This window comes from Gorilla gorilla, chromosome 5, assembly GCF_029281585.2.
Source record: "Gorilla gorilla gorilla isolate KB3781 chromosome 5, NHGRI_mGorGor1-v2.1_pri, whole genome shotgun sequence".
NCBI classification, from domain to species: domain Eukaryota; kingdom Metazoa; phylum Chordata; class Mammalia; order Primates; family Hominidae; genus Gorilla; species Gorilla gorilla.
In genome coordinates, this window is record NC_073229.2 from 173,441,545 (window position 1) to 173,459,492 (window position 17,948).

Consider the following 17,948-nt stretch of genomic DNA (forward strand, 5'->3'; position numbering starts at 1 on the left):
CGTGAGCCTGCCTTAGTTCCCATTGCCTATAAAAGGTACAAACTCTTTAGCCTGGAATTCAAAGTTTTCCACAATCTGACACTGACCCGCATCAGTCACCCACCGCAGGTCCCACATAAATTCTCTTCTCCAGCCAACTGGGAGGTTGCCCCTGAGTGAGGAATGTTCATCCCTGCTCTCGGCTTTTGTCAGCGTTCCACTTAACTACAATGTCTGCCCATGCCTTTCCCCTCAGAGGTCCTGAGGACCTGAAGCCCGTTCCTGGGTGTTAGCAAAAGTTACCACCCTCAGAACTGGAAATAATGTTATGCCCTCACTTAAATTAAGTGATATTAGCTTTCAGTATAAGTCACCTTAGAAGATAAGTCAAAACAATTAAAGGAACAGAAACTATCATCTGGTATTCATTGGATGTAAAAGAAAGCAGGAGTCAAATCCACGTGCAGAAAGGATGTGTGAACCGTACAAGGCCTGACCTGTGTGAAATCTCGCAAAAAGGAGCCCAAGGGATCCCAAGCAGTCACAGGTTGTCCGTGTGTCTGTGTCTTTGTCCGTGTGTCTGTGTCTTTGTCCGGGAGAGAAGTTGTCCTCGCCAGTGAACAGAAGCATTCTGGTCCACTTGGCAGAGTGTCCCTTAGTAGACGTGAATATGCTCAAGTGTCATAACCTGGTCACCTCACTGCTGAGAACACCCCACTCCTTCCCTTTGCTGGGATTTCGTGCTCACTGAGGGGCCCTTGGCCACATTTGGGTCCCTGTGTAGGCTTACATAAAAAGAGAGGAAGGCTAATGGAGAGACTGGATTGCCCAAATTCACATCATCTAACAAAACAGTGATCGGCTTATAACCCACAGCTTGATCCCCTGTAAGTTTGTTTTGCCCAGACCTATCGCTAAGAATCTGGCCAACTCCAGGCACCCTGACCAAATTGGTTCGTGAACCTAGCAAGCCAAGAGCCAGAGCACGAATGTGGTGGCTCTTGGAAGTAACGCCTGCTGAAAGCCCTGTCTGGGAGGCCATAATGAACCCCTGGAGACATCATCTCCTGTCTCTATCATTGTGACACAATCTCACCTTGTACCAGTCAGGGTCTGGTTGAGTGAAAACCCACACCAGCCATCTTACAGGGAGAAACGAACATAAAGGATTGTAGAACCGAAAATGCAAAAGGGGAACACCCCAGTTTCATGAATGTAACAACAGCAGAAAGTAGCTCTCACCCCTAGGGCTGGGGGAGCAAAGGAAAGAGGTTGGAAATTATTGAATTTTAGAAGATTAAAGTAGGGAGATGAGGCTTCCTGCAATGCGGGAAGTAGAGGATATATTGGAGGAGAATAAAAATGAATGAAGGCAGAAGGACCAGTGAATGCCTGAATGAAATGCGTGCCTGTGAGAATGGAGAGGAGAGAGGAGATTTGAGGGAGACTGGGAGGTTAGTCTCAGACAGCTAAGAAGGAGGCACCTGTAGCTGATGCTGGTGTTTCTGAAGGAATGTGATGAGCTGGGGCTGGTCTGCAAGGCAAACAGGAAACAGCATCCAGATTCCTTCTTCCTCTTCCTGCTGTCCAGGAAACCTCCCGTGTCTCCTATTGTCAGAACCCAACAAGGATCTAGGGACCAAAGCACAAAAGTGTTTTGCAGGGTCCTTGCACCAGTGTCACGAACCAGAGGAAGAGGGTGATTTGGAGCTGAGGAAATAGCTTGACAATAGCTTGATAACTGGCATGATATTGAAATATTTAGATATTTGTTGTTCCTTGCCTCTTCTTCCACTTGAGAGTTAGCTCTAAGAGGGTAGGGATTTTTGTTTTGTTCATTGCAATATCACCTACATCAAAACAGTCTCTAACAAATAGCAAGAACTCAATGCAGTCAGGTGTCACTAACAACAGGGTTGTGCTCCGATAAATGCGTCGTTAGGTGATTTCATCATTGCGCGAACATCATAAAATGTGCTTACCCAAACCTAGATGATATAGCCTACTACACACCCAGGCTATATCGTATAGCCTATTGCTCCTAGGTGACAAGCCCGTACAGCATATTACTGTACTGAATACTGTAGGCAACTGTAACATAATGGTAAATATTTGTCCACCTAAGCATATATAAACATAGAAAATGTACAGTAAAAATATGGTATTATAACCTTACGGGACCACTGTCGTATACGCAGTCTGTTGTTGACCAAAACGTCATTATGTGGCACCACTATAGGTAAATGTCAAATTAATGAATTAGTATCATCACCCAAAACAAAATATGAAAATCAAAAGCTATAGCAAAATATACTCTCCAAAATATTAATACCTCTTAGCCAATGTACTAGTTAGAGTTAGGTTTGGCTTTCAGTACCAGAAAAGTCAAAATGGTAGTGGCTTAACCATGAAGGCACTTGCTCACCAAAAAGAAACCCAGACGTCATCAGTTCAAGGGTTGATGTGGCCCTCCATCCATAGTGCTAAGGGCCCAGGCTCCTTCTCGGTTGTTCTGCTAGTCTTAGCTCCGCATCACGGTCCACTGTGGCTGCTCCACCCCAGCCATCCCATTAGCATTCCAGCAACAAAAAAAGAGAAAAAGCACATCCAGAAGTTAGTCATGTAGCCCACATCTAGCTGGGAGAAAAATAACATTCTGAGTGGCCATGAGCCCACCTAAAACTCATGTCCTAGGTAGACTACAGAAGAGGTGAGAATGAATGTTCTAATTCTCATCATTTTCATGAACCACATTTACAGAGGGAGAGCAAGACAGAGACTCAAAGAACAGCTGAATGTGGAAGGAAAATGTTGACATTTGTGATGACTGTGAGATCCTTGCATTGGATAAATTCTCAGAGCAATTGGACTTAGTGTAACATCAGTGTAACACCTTAAAATAATAACATGAGGTGTCTTTGCATACATGGAGAACCACTGCCTAGCAAATCATATTTATTTTCTTCCTTTCGTATATGTAACAAAGAAGAGAATTTCTCAACACTCGCTGTGGTGGAGTATGCATTCATTGTGTCTGCAATTTCTTGTATCTGACTATCTTTTCTAATTTCTCCACACTAAACATGTGAACATATACTGCGTGTGTAATAAAAACTTTTTTAAAAAACATATACACAGTACAGTAGTTGTTTCCAATTCTCTTAGCTACAGAATGAGTTGATCTTTTTCATATCAAATTACTTTTCAAAGTGACCTAGTGGACTAAGCATGAGTCTGGGAGCTAGAAACCCTCCAAATCTTTATCAAAGTACAAGGGGCTCCTGCTGTGGAACCTTTGCTATTCCTTTACCCTCTCTGAATCTTAGGTTCCTTGTGCAATACATAAGTATACTCAGGGATATTGAGTTGAATTGATTAGCATTCTCTGGGACTACAAAGACATAACATTGTTTTTATTTAAGGTTGTTGAAAATTGAGTCTGAGGCATAGTACCTAAATAAAAGCTGTTTCATTAGCGTTTGTGCTGCGAATAAAATGATACATCCTTTGAGTAAATTGTAAATAGCAGAGTTTCAACAAGCCAAAGCCTCACAGCCTAGGACCTATTTTCTCCTATTTGACGTGGTGAAAGAAGTTACACTAGGTTATCAACAACCTAGTGCTACGAATTATGTGTATGTGATATATACCATTTTTAAATTGAATACTTTTATTAAAAATTCACTGTATTATTCTTTTTTCCTTTTTTATATTAAGGTTCAATTTACAGAAGATTAAAGTAGATTTTTACCCTTTTTATTGTGCAGTTCTTCAAGTTTTGAAAAGCATATAGAGTTGTGTAACCACTACCAGGATGCAATAGTTAAGTAAAACAGTTACATCACCCTAAAAAATTCCTTTTCACCCCTTTGCAATCCACTCCTCTCCCTACCCCAGCCCCTGGCAACCATTGATTGGTTATCTGTCATTGTAGTTTTACCTTTGCAAGATTATCATGTATCATTCGTTTCATAAGGTGAAATCATACAGGATAAGGTCTTTGCCTTCTTTTACTTGGTATATTTGAGATATAGCCATGTTGTTGCATATATCTGTAATTCGTTTCTTTTATTGCTAAGTAGTATTCAACTACATGAATGTATCACATTTTGTTTATCCATTGCCCAACTGAGGGACATTTGGTTGTTTCCAGTTTTTGGTGATTACAAACGAAGTCAATATAAAGATTCACATACAGATTTTTGTGTGGACATAGGTTTTCATTTCACGTGGGTAAATACCTAGGAGAGAAATTGCCGGGTCCTACAGCAAGCATACATTTAACTTTACAAAAAGCTGCCAAACTGTTTTCCAAAGGGCTGTGCCATTTTGCAGCCACATCAGCAATAGATGAGAGTTCCAACTGCTCCAAATTCTTGCTAATGTTTGATAATGTTGATTTTTGTTTATTTTAACTATTCCAATTCAGTGTTTAATGGTATTTGTGGTCTTGATTTGCATTTCCCTAATTATTAGCGATGTAAAACATCTTTTTATGTGCTTATTTGCCATCCATGTAGCTTCTTTGATCAAATGTTGGTTGAATTCTTCTGCTCATTTTTTAACTGGGCTCTATGGTTTTCCTATTATTGAGTTTTGAGAGTTCTTTACACTAGTTCTTTATCAGATATATGTTTTGCAAATACTTCTTACCAGTCTGTGGCTTTTCATTTTCTTTACCACTGCATTATTCCTTTTTTTCTTTAGTTCAAGAGATCTATTGTATAGCACGATGACTATAGTTAATAACAGTATACTGAATACTTCAAAACCGCTAAGAGAGTAGATTTTAAGTATTCTCACCACAAAAATAATGATAAGTATATGAGGTCATGAACATGTTAATTAGCTAGATTTAACATTCTACAGTCTATACATCTATCAAAACATTATGTTTTACACCATAAATATATATAATTTTTACTTGTCAATTTAAAAAGTAAAAATTAACACATTTTTAAAACAACATTTAGAATCCAGACCTTGCACATTTTCATCACAGATGCACATGGCACCAGTGATGTATTATCCAGAGCTTGGGGCAAGCCTCTCTGACGTACACATGGTCAACTCGCCCAGCTTTGTCTTTCAGTTTCTTCTCTTTTTTGGATCTAGAGGAAGTGTATCACATTAAAGAGTGGTGAAGATGACATAGAGGAGGTACTGTCTTGAAGGATTCTGGTCTTGAAGAGTGAGAAGTATTACTGATCCACTGCTGTTGCAAAAAACTGGGTAGTCAGAGGGTTACGGGGTGGTATAATAATGAAAGCCCTGAAGTTGGAATGAATCTGCTGCCATGTCGCTCTATCTCTCTGCACCTTATTCTTATTTTTTCATTTTGACTTAGTTGAAAATACTGTCAAAAATATTACTGTTAGCTACTTGGGAGGCTTAGGTAAGAGGATTGCTTGAGCCCAGGAGTTAGAGGCTGTAGTGAGCTATGATTGCCCCACTGTACTCCAGCCTGAGTGACAGAGTGAGACCTTGTCTCTAAAATATATATATATTTTTAAAAAAGAATATTATTGACCTGACTGTGTTTGAAAACTCCTGCTCTGTAAAATACACATAAAAATAATGGACAGAGTTCCTGTTCTAGGGATGTAAATAATTTCATTGGTGTGCTAGTACATAACTTAATCTTACCTAAGGGTAAGAAAAAAGCTCTGCTCCATGAGGTCATCCAGAGACCCAGGTTCTTTCTAGCCTGTGGCTCTATTACCCTCAGGCATATTGTTCTCATCTGTTAGTTAAAGTTAATTCACTCTCACTTTATCTGCATTTCTACCTGAGTGAAAAGAGAAGGCAGAGCACAAGCTACTTCCTTTTTAGGACATGACCCAGAAGTTACAGGACATGACCCAGAAGTTACTAACATCCTTTTGGCCACATATTAGTTACCTATCTACAGCTAGCTGCTCAGAAAACTTGAAAATGAACTATTTAGCTGGACAATCATGTGCTCTGCTTAAAACCCTACTCTATGGAAGAGTCTACGTAGGGGATCACATAGCAGTCCAGCATAGAGAGGAAATGGAGGTGTGGTAACTAAAATCAGATCTTCTTACTCATACTCATGGACAACCAGAAAGCAGAAGCTGCCTTTTGCAAACTCAAAGTTACTTTTGAGGTTAATGGAAAGTTGAATAAGATGTTCCTTTGCTCACTTCAAGCTGAAGACAGAAAGGAGTTAAGTGGCCTCACATTCTGAAGGACGCTGAGCATCAACAGTGTCAGACACCCACACAAAACCCACACCACACAGTCCCTAGCCCCACCCCCAACCCCCCAAAGACTGAGTTAGTGAAGTAAGAGGAAGTCATTGAGTAATTGCCCTTCTGAGGAATGTAATTTTCTGTTGTAAGAGGTCATTCCTTCCCCACCCTAGGAGAAAGGGAAAAAAACAGGTTATATCCCTTCTCAAAGCTAAATGAACAAGGCTCAAGAAAACCACTTTAAAAAATTAGAGGAGTGTTTCTCATGCAGGAGCAATTTGGCTCCCCAGATGGGATGACCAACAATTCCAGTCTAGGTTGGGACTGAAGAGTTTCCCAGATGATTTCATTTCCTACTTTGATTCTAACAAATTGGCACAAACGTAGGGACTTAAGCAACGCAGACATATTATCTCACAGTTCTGGAGGTCAGAAGTCTCACTAGACTAAAATCAAGGTGGTGACAGGGTCGTGTTCCTTTTGGAGGCTCTAGGAGAGAATCCACTTCTTGCCTTTTCCAACTTCTAGAGGCTGCCTGTATTCCTTGGCTCATGGCCCCTTCCATCTTCAAAGCCAGCAATTGCATTGCTCCGACCTCTGCTCCTGTTGTCACGTTTCCTTCTCTGACTCTGACACTGCTGCCTCCTTCTTACAAGGATCCTTGTGATTACCATGTGCCCAACCAAATCATCCAGAATAATCTTCTCGTCTCAAGATGCCTAACTTAATCACACCCACAAAGTCCATTTTGTCATATAAGGTAGCATATTCACAGACTTGGGGGATTTGCCTGTGGTCAGCTTTAGGGAGACATTATTCTGCATCCTTTACCAGTTCATGGGATTTTTAGACTTGACATCAGGAAAGTTGGTCACTCTATTGCCACAAAATCTTTGGCAATATCTGAAAACATTTTAGATTGTCACAATTGTCATCTAGTGCAGGGGTCCCCAACCCTGGGGCCACTGGAGCATGAATCCTATTGTGAACTGCACATGAGGGATCTAGACTGTGCACTCTTCATGAGAATCTAATGCCTTATCATTTGAGGTGAAAGAGTTTCATCCAGAAACCATCACCCCCACCCCCTTACCTCCCCGCACCCTTCGCCCCATGTCCATGGAAAAATTGCCTTTCATGAAACTGGTCCCTGGCGACAAAAACATTGAGGACCACTGATCGAGCGGGTAGAGGCCAGGGATGCTGCTAAACATCCTACAATATACTGGACAGCCCCTCACAGCAAAGCATTATTCAGCCCAAAATGCCAAGGCTAAACTCAATATTAGAGGTACATAGAAAAGTCAAGAATGGCATCCTTAGATGGTGAAATTGATGAGCTCCTCTCTGCCGAGCTGAGGTGGGAAAAAGAAGATGGAGGGAAATGGCAGGTCTTAGACAAGGGCAGCAGCGAGAGGCATGCATTTCTATTCTTGGCATGGAACAAACATTTCAGTTTCCTATGGGTTGAGTGGCTCTCGTGAAAACGGGCTGGGAGGAAGCTGCCCTGTCAGTGCCATGCTCTGAAGATCTGTCCACCAAGTGAGTGAACTCTGGCAGCAAGGGCAAACTGCCAGGGCCAGGTGCTGTGGAGGCTGGAACAGAGTGGCCAGAGCAAGACTTTCCAAAAAGGGAACTGTGCAGTGGAGGAAGTGTCACATAGCCTCCTAAGAACTTATTTGAAAAGTCTGTGGGCAAATCAGCCTCTGGATGCCTGCCGCAAAGACAGCATCCACAGCCCATCAGGTCATTGCAGCAAAAGAAGCTGTAACAACCAACATGAGGAGATTGGGATTGTGCCCCTACTTTGTCTCTGGTCCCTCAGAATGAAATGATGAAAGAAAACAGAAAGGCAGAACACACACCTTCCGTGTTCAATGTCCTTTCCGCCAGAAGTCTGACCTGTAATGGGACACAGAGAAAGTTTTACATGAGATGTGAGATTTGAGTTTAAACTGAACTAATTTCAATAAATTGGAAGTGACTAGAAAGGATCAGCCCAAGAGGTCTTAAAAATCTGCTGCTACTTAGTATAGCAAGAAGACTGGACAGATGGTAATGGAAAGCAGTGATTAACGAAAAAATAATTTTATTCTTCTACCTCACCAAGTTGTCTTCAAAGTATAATATTTCTATTGACCAATATCATTGGTGAGATCATAAAATGACCTCAATCCATAACTCAAAAGTGTGGTGGAATCTTGCCCCAGGGCCCAGAACCATCAATTTTTCCATGTGACATAAGTAATATCACATTAGAATTGCTATGGCTGGGTGGTCTTGCCCTCAGTCACCCAAAGGCCTCACAGGAGCAACTGACCCGGTTAAGGGATCCTGTTGCTAAAGTATGTCATGTGACCTGAGCACTTGCTCTCAGTAATGGAGTCACAGACTCTACAACCACATAGAAAATGTTTCTCTTGTTCCATAACTCTAATTGAAAGCAGCTTATTACCTTAGCTTTCCATACCCATATATTTGTTTATGGGAGGAGCCATACTGAAATATTATCATGGCTTTGTCCTCCCTGTCTTTTTCCCTTTCTACCCTTTCAAGCAAGTAGCCAGACAATTTTATGCCCTGTGATAATGGGATGCCTAAGAAGTTACAGAGCCAAAAGCAGAAGCTTCCTGCAAGATAATTCCCTTTCTTTTGAAAAAGGCTAAGTTCTTCAAAGACGCTACACTCATTGTCCTGGAGGAAAAGGTCCTTTGAGAAAGGGTAAAAAAAGAGTAATGATTTGGGCCTTCATTGAAAAAAAGGAAGATCAGAGTTCCAGACAAAGTGAGGAACAAGGCAATGCTTCTGGAAGGCCCTACGTAGTGCCTGATGCCAGAGTGGGGGCTGCACTTATACCCAGAGCTGGACCCTCTTCTCACCCCAAGTGCGGCACAAGGTCATAGAGCATTAGAACCGAAGAAGACCACATGGGCTACGACTATAGGCATCTCTGCAGTAACCAGGCCAGAGAGAGAACCAGCTCCAGTGCCTTGGGGCTCCACAAGACCCCTGGACCCTGGTGTAGCCCTGAGCATAGGGCCCCAAGTATGTTCGAAACAGAATGTCTGGCTTCTCTCTCCACCCCACTGCAGGACAAGGGCTTAGAGTTAGATGAAGGAAACAAAGAATTGGAGGTGTGGACTGATATTGTAACAATATCCCATACATTTCCCCAAATTTTTTCTCTTCTTCTGTTTTTTTTTTTTTAATTTTGAGTTGGAGTCTTGCTCTATTGCCCAGACTAGAGTGCAGTGGTGCTCACTGAGCCTTGAACTCCCTTGGGCGGGGGAGGGGGGAGAGAGAGAGAGAGAGAGAAAGAAAGAAAGAAAAAAAGAAAGAAAGAGAAAAAAGAAAAGAGCACAATTATGAGGGATGGGGTATTTCAAAGGGACACAGGCACTCGCCAACGAAAGAAGCTCCAATGGTCAAGGCAGGAACAACTTGAGCAACAAAATAAATAAAGTTGTTGAATGATAACTCAATATCCTTGAGACCATACTGATGTATATACCTTATTGAATAAATAAATTAATGGAGAAGAAGAGACAAATTTATCATGCAGAATAATTCCAAATAATTTATGTAGATTCTTCCCCAAGAAGGTAGAGCATAACTTCTCACTCACTAACTGTGAGCTGTGCAGAGGGAGTTCTTTCAACACCATACTACAGAAGGGAGGAGAAAAAGTAACTTTTCAGTAGAGAAACCTGCAAACACTACCTCATCTGGGTGTTCAAACTCAGCATCAACAGTGATAAGTCATGTTGATGGTATGTGCTCTTGACGTGATGTGATGAGACTGTCACGTTGACTATGTGGTCTTTTCCCCAAAACCCATAACTCCAGTCTAATCAGGAGAAAAGCATCAAACAAATTCCAACAGTGGGACGTTCCCAAAATAACCTGATCAGTACTCCTCAAAACTGTCAAGGTTATCTGAGAAACTGCTAGCTGAGAGGAGATTATGAAGATATGATGACTAAATGTAATGTGGTATCCTGGGTAGGATCCTGAAACAGAAAGAGGACATTAGGCATAACTCAAGAAATGAATAAAGTATGGACTTTAGTTAATAATAATGTATTAATATTTGTTCATATAGTAACAAATACGCCACACCAGTGTAAGAGGTTAATAATAGGGAAAACTGGGTGTGGGTATATGAGAACTCTACTATCTTCACAACTTTTCTGTAAATTTGAAACTATTCAAAAAATAAACTTTATTTAAAATATAGAAGGCTCTTGGGTTTATTTTAAGCCTCAAAGAAATGAATATAATGGACTAAAAATTGGACAATTTATCACAAAGGCAGATATAGCTTAGTGGTAATAATGTCTGGGAAGAGTATTAATATGTTAATTGGTTTATACCTCTATACATTGGTTTGTATTCTATTGGAAGCCCAAAATGTTATCCAGGAGATATTAATGTGCTAGCGATGAGACATTGTACTCAGTGATTCTAAGAAACATCTATTTACTTTAACAAGAATTTGATGGCTAAAAATGTTTAAATGATTTGAAAATTTCCTTCTGTAACTTCCCTATAAACTCCTAATTTCTTAGGGGTCAATAAATCAATTATATATTTTTTAAAATCCTACCTTCAGCTTTTAAATACTTGAAAAGCTGTCCAACCTCACTCATAAGAGGAATTATATAAAGTGGAATAGTATTTTTATCACATTCATAAAAACCCAAAAGTGATATTGGCATAGCTGTGGAAAAATAGGCACCTTCATACATTGTTGTGAGAACATAAATTGGTAAAACCCCAATGGAGGCGATTTGGCAAAATCAAAATTATAAATGATTATATCTTTTATTCAACAATTCCATTTCTAGGAATTTATCCTACAGAGATACTCACATATATGCTGATATGGTTTGGCTGTGTCTCCACCCAAATATCATCTTGATTTGTAGCTCCCATAATTCCCACGTGTTGTGGGAGGGACCCAGTTGGAGATAATTGAATCATGGGGGTGGTTTCCCCCATACTGTTCTCTTCATAGTGAATATGTCTCACAAGATCTGATTATTTTATAAAGGGTTGCCCCTTTCACTTGGCTCTCATTCTCTCTTGATTGCCACCATCCATGTAAGATGTGACTTTGATCCTCCTTGCCTTCTACCATGATTGTCAGGCCTCCCCAGCCATGTGGGACTGTGAGTAAATTAAACCTCTTTACTTTATAAATTACCCAATCTTGGGTATGTCTTTATCAGCAGCATGAAAACAGACTAATACACATGCAAATAACATTAGTATAAGTTTATTCATTGTAGTTTTGTGTGTAATAGCAAAAGATTGAAAATGTCTATAAATGAAAAGTCTGATTAAATAAAATAAGATGCATTCCTACAATGAAATACCATGTGGCTATTTTTTTTAAAAAAAGAACAAATAAGCTCTTTATAGATTGATACAGAAAATCTTTAAAATATATTGTTAAGATAAAAAGCAAGATGCAGAGTAGTAGACATATCATTAATATAAAAGGGAGATAGAAATTGGTTCATAAATATATGTTAAAGTCCTTGGAAAGACAAACCAAATATTAACACCAGTGATTACCAATTGGGGATGAGAGATGGGGTGAGGGGTAGGAACTGGGCAAATGAAAGACAAGAGTCTATTTTCACTGAATACTTTTTTATACCTTTTGATATTAGAACTACATAAATAGGTACTATAATACCTATTCAAAAAATCAAATACATTTTTAAACTCTACCTTGTGAGAAGTGGAAGGCCATTAACTGTGCTGCAGAATTCTTATTCAGATAAAAAGCATAAATGTACTACCATATAGTATCTATTAGTTATTACATTTTCTATTTCCTTTAACTGAGTCAAAACAGAAACATCAGAATTAAAGGCATCATATTCATTTTAGTATTTTGATATAGTTTTAACTTGCAAATAGTCTGGAGGTAGTTTTAGAGACATGATTTGTGACACATTTAGTCCTAGTTACATACAGCACTTTTCAAAAACATATTAATGATATAAATTAATTCAATAACAGAACTTGAAGCTTGAAAGCCATTATTTCTCCCTAGCAAAGCTAATTTATCTCCTGCAGGGACATGCCAAGAAGAAAATTTTGAGTCCTAACTCTGAGTCTCTTTGTTTAATCATTGTATTTTCTCTTACTAATGTATAAAATCTCATATTTACAATTCTACAGCTAGGTTACTATAATTATCATTCCAAGCAACATATTATTTGTACCTGTTGTAATAAATATACACAATGCATAAGAGAAAAAATAAGAACTCTTCTTCCATGAAGGTTTTCCAAATATTGGAGTGCAAAGGGACATAATTCAAATTTGTGAAGAAATTTTTGAGTCATTACCATAAGCTACGAGTTTTAGGCTGTAAATATAAAACAAATATATACTGTCCCTGTACTCCAAAACATATGACTAGTTAGAGAATAAAACAACTGTATATGTAACTCTAACACAATACATAATATGAAGAGTAATGTATTAATAAAAGTGGGACAAATTGATACAGGTATATGAAGGAGGAGAAGATCTCATCCAGTTGAGAGGGATCAGAGAGAACTTTGATGAAGAAGGTATCATTTGAGATAGTCTTGAAGAATGGCTAAGATTCCGATAAGCCAAACAAGAGGGGAGGTACCTAAGGTCAAAGGAATCCGTAAACCAAAAGATGATGCATTTGGGAAATAACAACGCATATCATTCCCTCCAGCTTATAAAGCTCTCTTATCTTAACAGAAAGAAGAAAAAGGGAGAAGTAGAGGAAGGAAGGGTGAAAGGAAAGAGGAAAGGAATAAATAAATGAAAGAATGAAAGAAGGGGGCTGGACCAGTGGCTCATGCCTGTAATTCCAACACTTTGGGAGGCTGAGGCGGGAGGATCACTTGAGCCCAGGAGTCCGAGACCTGTCTGGGCAACACGATGAAACCCCATTCCAAAACATAAAAATAAAGAATGAAAGAAGGAACAAATGAGAAAAGAAGAAATAAAGTTTCCCTGGACCCTACCTTCCTTTCTAGCTATTGTGAACCTCATTCATTCCATTTCAAGCTAAATTCAAACCAAGACAAAGTCCATTCCTTGATTCCAGTTTCTCATTTTTTGCTCACTCTTCAAACTACTGAAATCTGGCTCCTGCCCACATCACTCCACTTAAACTTCTCTTCATAAGGTCCCCTACAACCTCATTGCCAAACCGTACTGGAGAGTTTTCAGTGTTCAACGTGCCTGACCATTCTGTGTCATTTGACTGTGTACCACATCCTCCTTCAAACTTGCTCCATGTGGTTTCAGCTCCACCAATCTTTCTCCACTCCTACCTCTCCAGCATCTCCATTTCTCTGGCTCAACTTCTTCCTTCCCAATCCTTAAATGTTGGTATTATCCAGAGCTGTGTTCTTGCTCTCTCTTCTTCCTCCGTACGCTTACCCTGGGTAATTTTTTCCTCTCCCGTGACTTTAAATGCTACCTGTATGCCAGTGGTTCTCAAGTGACTGGGGGTGATTTCTTCCCTTCAAGGGGACGCGTGGCAATGTCTGACATTGTTTTGCTTGTCACAGTGGGATTTGGAGGAGGTGCTCCCAGCAACTAGAGGGTGGAGACCACGGATGCTGCCAAACATACTACAACGCACAGGAATATCTGGCCCGAAATATCTCACCACAAAGAATATCTGGCCTGAAATGCCAATTTTCCCAAGATTGAGAAATTTCTGCTACTTGCTGACGAATCTCAAGTCCCTTTATTTAGTTTCCATCAAAGCTAGATGTGCATTGTTATTACATATCCTATTGCCCTTCAAACAGCTCCACCTGTATGTCCCCCAAATATTCTAACCTCTAAATGTCTAAAATTTAACTTGTTTTTCTTATCAAAACCTATTTCCCCCTTCTGTGCTCCTCATCTCAATGATACCACCAGTCATCCAAGTTGTTTCCAGCCAAAGATCTGGAAATCAGTTTGACCTCCTGCCTGCCTTTCTTTGCTTACTGCCACACATCCAGTCAGCAGTTCTTTCCATTAAAAAGCTTTCGAATCAATTCCTTCCTCTTCTTTATTATTGTACATCTTACCTAATTTATTGCTATATATACTTCCTAAGTTAACATCTGCTTCCAGTACCTGTAGTAATCAGAGTGCAGGCTCTGGAATTAGACAATCTGAGTTGGAATTCCAACTTTGGATTCCACAGCTTTCTTGTTTCTTTCTTAGGCATGTTGCTTATACTCTCTAAATTTCAGTTTTTCTTCTTGAATGTTATCAATACTAACTTCATGAGTTGGTTGTGAAGATTAAATGATTTAATATATGGGATGCTCATGCAGTGTGAGGGAATGCTTATAAATACAGTCATTACTATTATGTCACATCTTCAATCCATACTAAAACTGTCAGAGTGATCTTTCTAATGCAGTCACACCTGATTAGGAGCCCATTTATTTCAAAGCCCATTTTATTTCCTCGGCATGGTGCTTAACCCCTCTTCACCCTTACTATTCATCTTCTCATATAGAATAACGCTGAGCTAGAGGATACGTTAAAAGTCATCTTGTCCACATATCAGGGATGAGAAAACAGGCCAAAAAGTTCTCCAAATTTGATAAAAGCTATAAAATTGTCAACCTAGAATTCCATACTCAGCTAAAATACCTTTCAAAAATGAAAGTAAAATCAAGACTCAGACATAAGACGCAGTGGCTCATACCTGTAATCCCAGCACTTTGGGAGGCCAAGGCACGAGAATCACTTGAGCCCAGGAGTTTGAGACCACCTGAATAACAAAGTGAGACCTCATCTCTACAAAAAATTAGCCAGGCCTGGTGGCATGCACCTGCAGTCCCAGCTACTTGAGAAGCCGAGGCAGGAGGATTGCTTGAGCTCAGGAGACCAAGGCTGCAGTGAGCCACGATTGTGCTACTACACTCCGGCATAGGTGACAGAATGAGACCTCGTCTCAAAAAAAAAAAAAAAAAAAGTTGAAAGAATTCATGACCAGAAGACCCACACTGCAAGAAATGCTAAAGTAAGTCCTTAAGACAGAGGAAAATAATACCAAAAGGAAATACAGAACTCCACGAAGGAGTGCAGAGCATTGGGAATGAATACACGGGTAAATATATAGGATTTTTTCCTATTCTTATTAAATATTATTTAAATGTCCTTAAAAGAAAATTGACTGTTTACATACAAATAATAACAATATTATAAAAATATTTGAAGAGTCATGTGAAAAATATATAACAATAATGGCAGAAAGACAGGGAGAAGTAGAAATGGAAGTACATTATTGTAAGGTTCTTATACTCCATGTGAACTGGTAAGATATCCCTTGAAAGTAGACTGAGCAGAGTTAAAGCTATAAACAATAAACTCTAAAGCAACCACTATAATAACAAAGAGTTATAACCAATAATCCAGCAAAGGAGACAAAAGGAAATCATAAAAAAATACTTGATTAATTCCATTGCTGGGTGCAGTTGTGCATGCCTGTAATCCCAGCTGAAGAGGCTGAGGCAGGAGGATCACTTGAATCCAGGAGTTCAAGACCAGCCTGAACAACACAGCAAGATGCCATCTCAAAAAAAAAAAAAAAAAAAAACTTGATTAATTCAAAGGGAGATATAAAAAGAAAAAAGGAGGGGAACAAAGAACACATGGCACAAATAGAAAACAAACTGCAAGGTGATCAATTTAAACCTAACCTTATCGGTAATCATATAAATGTAAATGGGACCCAAACAACCCAATTAAAAGACAAAGATTCCCAGGAGGAATATTGGTGATTAATAAAAAAGAAGAGAAAAAGAAAAAGGCAAAGATTGTCAAATTGAATAAAACAGCACAATCCAACAATATGTTTCCTACAAAAAAATACACTTTATATATAAAGACATAAAAAGATTAAAAGTAAAATGATGGGGAAAATATACTATGCTAACACTAATCAAAAGAAAGCTGGAAAAAAATATGATCAATTGCATTCATGCATTTTCTAACTTTAAAGGAAACTTGCATTTCTTATAAAACCAGCTGGATCGCAGGCATGATGGCAGGTGCCTATAATCCCAGCTACTCGGGAGGCTGAGACGGAAGAATTGCTTAAACCTGGGAGTTGGTGGTTGCAGTGAGCCAAGATTGCACCACTGCACTCCAGCCTGGGCGGCTGAGCAAGACTCTGTCAAAAAAAAAAAATGTCATTTTATATGATAAAGTTGTCAATTCATCAGAAAAACATAACAATCCTAAATGTCTATGCATCTATAACAAAGCTTCAAAACACATGAAGCAAAACCTGATAGAACTGTAAGGAGAAATATACAAATCTATCATTATAATTGAAGAATTTAACAATCCCTCTCAATAATTAACAGAACAAATAAATAGAAAGTCAGTAAGAATATAGAAGACTCCAAGAAAACTATCACATATATTTATAATATATAAATATATTGGGAATATGAGCTAATTAACATTTATAGAACATTCTCCCCAAACAACAACAAAATAGACGTTCTTTTGAAGTGCATGTGGAACACTTACCAAGTTAGATTATAATCTGAGCCATAAGGCAAATCTCAAAAAATTTTAAAGAATTCGAATCATACAAGTATATTCTCTGACCATAAGGAAATTAAATCAGAAATTAAAAGAATGAGGTGAGAAATAATTAAAGGAGGATATGTGTGATTAAGAGCATTATTCACTGATTCTCAGATCGTATTTTAGGGCAACAGTCAGAACAAATACGAATTCAACAGCAATTTACTGTCTTTCTGCAACAAATCCTAAAGCTATGATTGAGTCACATGAATTCGTCACACACTGAAGGAGCATTGGCTGTCATTACTCTTGGGGGAAGCAGCTCTTATTATCTTCAGACAAAAACCAAAATCTTCCCACCCACTTAGCCCCATAATACATCACAAAACAGCATTCTTAACTGCTGGGTCAAAATATACAACTGGCTGGGACAGCTTAGGGGATCAATTTTTTTTTTAATTCTTTAAACCTTTCACGAAGATTTTATTTCCTTAATTTTAAAAAAGATTCACAAGTGGCTAACTAGAAAGAGTGATTTAATATTTATTCAATAAACTAAATGTTCCTCCAGTTAGTATGTTTGAGGGGTTTAGTGCGGGAGGCTCCCCGGGTGACACCGTTCACCAGCTCCCCTCTGCTCTCCCGCTAGGGTTGGCCTGCACTTCTTGCTTAATGCTGAGTGAGTGTAGAAAGTAGAAGCCATGGATTTCAGGTTATGATCCACGCAAATGGATAGAGGAGCCAGAAAAGGAACACAAATACATTGAAAATATGGGAGGATGGGAGGCAGTAAGTTATATCTTCATATGATATGACATGAAGTCAATTGATAATACCTATAACTAATCACAAAGTAAGGACAGAGAATGTCATTTGATGGTATAGAAGAAACTACAAGAAGGGCCAGGCATGGTGACTCATGCCTCTAATCCCAGCACTTTGGGAGGCTGAGGTACGTGGATCACCTGAGGTCAGGAGTTGGAGACCAGCTTGGCCAACATGGTGAAACCCCGTTTCTACTAAAAATACAAAAATTAGCCAGGCAAGGTGGTACACGCCCGTAATCTCAGCTATTCGGGAGGCTGAGGCAGAAGAATCACTTGAACCCGAGAGGCAGAGATTGCAGTGAGCCGAGATCACTCCATTGTACTCCAGCCCAGGCGACAAGAGCGAAATTCTGTCTAAAAAACAAAACAA

The 17,948-nt window shown here is 39.3% G+C and overlaps 1 long non-coding RNA gene across 3 annotated transcripts in view; it reads right to left on the reverse strand.

The window, feature by feature from the left end:
- The window catches only part of LOC109027366 (uncharacterized), a 75,025-nt gene that overhangs the window by 22,370 nt on the left and 34,707 nt on the right, over positions 1 to 17,948 (reverse strand). For 2 of the 3 annotated variants that reach the window (XR_008680809.1, XR_008680808.1), the window contains one exon: positions 2,405 to 2,527. This is a non-coding gene — a long non-coding RNA (uncharacterized lncRNA). Of the gene's footprint in view, positions 1 to 1,463; positions 1,612 to 2,404; positions 2,528 to 17,948 lie in introns of all 3 variants that reach the window. The other variant, XR_010134396.1, reaches the window with a different exon arrangement.